The sequence below is a fragment of the Oryza glaberrima genome, chromosome 7 (assembly GCF_000147395.1).
Source record: "Oryza glaberrima chromosome 7, OglaRS2, whole genome shotgun sequence".
Taxonomy (NCBI): Eukaryota; Viridiplantae; Streptophyta; class Magnoliopsida; order Poales; family Poaceae; genus Oryza; species Oryza glaberrima.
In genome coordinates, this window is record NC_068332.1 from 9,928,050 (window position 1) to 9,931,215 (window position 3,166).

At 45.6% G+C, this 3,166-nt stretch overlaps 1 non-coding gene across 1 annotated transcript; it reads left to right on the forward strand.

Annotated features, from left to right (window-relative positions):
- Window positions 1-779: 779 nt before the first annotated feature.
- LOC127780975 (small nucleolar RNA R71) lies at window positions 780-886 on the forward strand. Its single transcript, XR_008018866.1, has one exon. It is a non-coding gene; the product is annotated as a small nucleolar RNA R71 (small nucleolar RNA).
- Window positions 887-3,166: the final 2,280 nt, after the last annotated feature.

Genomic DNA, 3,166 nt, shown 5'->3' on the forward strand with positions numbered 1-3,166 from the left:
GGGTTAGGATATGGCGGATCACGAGTGGACTTACCTCCCCTCGTCGTGATCGCCTTAACATTTTCAACAGAGGAGTCAGGTTGCCCCGAAATCCTCCCGGTTTCATTTGCAGGGACATAGGATGTCAACTGAGCTAGCTGGGTTTCTATCATTTTATTAAAGCTCAGCTAGTTTTGGAAAGTAGAAGCGAAGCCATCTAGCTTAACATTAATGTTTTCGAGGATCTTGTCATTAGCAGCGAGCTTTTTGCTTAACGCATCAGTGGTTTTAGCTTGCGCAAAGACGAGATCCTTCAAGGAGGGCTGGTTAGAGAAGTTACCGTTGTTGTTACCTCCTTGATAGTATGGGCGTGGTTGGTTCCACCCCTGACCTCCTTGTGGATGGTACCCGTTGTTGTTGTTGCCCACGTTCATCGCCTCTTCACGGGTTTCTGGGCAGTCATTCCCAGAGTGACCCGTCTTGCCGCAGACCTCACACATAACGTTGAATCCAAGGCCATGACGGTGCCTTGAGGCCGTTTGTCGTGGTCGTCCAATCGCTTCATGAGGAGGTCTAGCTTGGCAACAAGTAATTCCATCTCCTTGACGGTGTGCATGCCTCGCTGACGGGTCTAGAGTTGTTCCTCGCTCCAACCCATATTGGAGACCATCTTCTCAATTAGATCAACGGCTTCTCGAACCGTTTTAGAGAAGAAAGCTCCTCCAGCTGCCGCGTTCAGGTGATCGCGGGACATGGGCGTAAGTCCGTTGTAGAAGTTCTGCAGGATCAGCCAATCGTCCATCCCATGATGAGGACAGGCGGCCACATACTCCTGCAGACGTTCCCATGCTTCAGGAATGTACTCATCCCTTGTCTGGTGGAAACTGGAAATTCTTCCGCGAAGGGCATTGGTTTTGCCCTAGAGCATTTGTCCTAGGTGTTGACAGTAGCACGGTTGGCATAGAACCACTGCTTCGCTCTCCCAAAGAGGGAAAACGGGAACAGCTATAGCCTGACGGCGTTTGGACTGACGCCCTTTATGGTGTACGTGCTACAGATCTCTAGGAACTGTTGCAAATGAGCATTGGCATCCTCGTTAGGCTTGCCACAGAACGGGCTAGCCTGCGCCATTGTGACGAGGCTGGACTTCAAGTCGAAATCCACATCTCCCATGTTGCTCTGTGGCCCAATGGCCACATTGTCAGCGGAGGGAGCAGCGAACCCACGAAGGGTCTTGTCAGCCATAGTCTTGAAAGTCGGTTGCGCGGGTACGGCTGGTTTCTCTGTCGGTAGAGTTTTTTGCGGAGCAACGACTCGCGACCTGACGCTCCGGAAGAAAGCTTCTGGATTTCCTTTGAAGTTTTCCGGCAAATTGAAACTAGTCATGCACTACCCTGTTTTCACAACAAAAGTAAAAACAACCAAGATTAGCCTGCAAAGGAAAATGATTACACAGAGGTAAATATAAAGTATTAGTTCAGGTAATCTCTATTATGAATCTTTCCCGGCAACGGCGCCAGAAATGCTTGTTGGTATTTCTTAACGTCATTACTAGAAATATAATCCCCGGCAACGGTGCCAGAAATGCTTGTTGGTATTTCTTAATGTCATGACTAGAAAAATAATTCCCAGCAATGGCGCAGAAATACTTCTGGTATATTATGGTTACAGAATTCATCCGCAAGCGCATGGATATACCATTGTAGCATTTCACCCGAGAGTATTCCAAGGGTATCGTATTTATTTTATCCCGTGGGAAGATCATGTAGAGAGAAGTTGAGTAATAATTTATATGTTACTTGTGATAATCATATCCTGAGCAGGGGTTAAGGTAATCCAAGAGTAGAGTGACACACAAGCATCAGCTACTCATCCTCATAATAATTTATCTAAGCTAAATGGAAAGAAAAGAGACAGAAAATCTATTCCTATATAAAGTATACATACATTCTAGTCATCTGATATACTAGCTAATACCCTCTATCCGATGCCTTCCTAGTACTTCGAGAAGCCACCCCTGACTGCCGAGTTCCTTACGACAGCCCATCATGACCATACAACCGAGGTTAAATACGGAGGAGTACCCTACCCAAGGAATTAACTTAGGATTATATACACGCGCGAAGGAATACCCGTACTGAGTTGTCACCATTAGCGGCCCACCTCTCATCCGCAGCATATAACCCCAAATAATGATATCCCGTAATCTAGACACCACGTCTAAACTACCAGATACTACTCTAATATGATCGTCACGACATAGAGTAATTGCATAAGCAAACATTATACCCGCACCAAAGCATCTCCAGATAAGCTAGTAGTATATTCAGTATAACATGAACATAATGTAAAGTAGGCATTCGTATACTCGGAAAGTATTTCAGTACCATACATGTATATAGAAGAGTATTCTAATAATATTAGAAAGCTTACAAAAGAGGAAAGGAAAGCTACTAGAGCCATACCCAAACTCTTCCGAAAGCTTCCGGACTCCCGATTTCTACTCTATTCCTATTCCACTAGCTTGATACTACTAAACTAACTTGAGAGAATATGAGAGAGCTCTTGCTTGAGGTGTGTGAGTGAAGTGAGAATGGCAACTCCTTTTATAGCCTCCCAATGACAGTTGTGACGGTTGGAATGGTCGGAAATACCCTCCAACCGTCATTGGGGGCTAATCCACACCATCCAGGCGAAGCCCTGGATCAGATGGTGCGGAGGAGGGTTCGGCCAAACCCCCTGGTTCGGCCGAACCTGGGGCCGGCCCAATCCAGCCCAATTTTGGCTGGCGGCCTCCTCCGTTGTTATTCTCTGCAGATTTGTGAATTTTGGCCCAGTTTGTCATTTCAGTTATGAGTTTTTGGCCCATTCATACATAAGTCTGGTTCTCGACATAGTCCGATTGATTTATCGTCTGTGTTGATGTTGATTCTCCTCCACTTTATGGTTATTCTCTGCAAAAGGTTAGTATACCTAATACTAGTGGAATATTATTATTCTAACATATATATGCATTACAAACATCACTAGTTCTCCTCAATTTCGGTAATATTGACGGTCGAAACTGATCGATAACGACCGTCAACACTGTCATGCCAAATACCTTCCCAATGGGCGTTTAGTGGTGCAACTACCCGTTCAAGATCATTCGGGTGGGGCTCTAGATTATCGACATCCCCATGTAGAC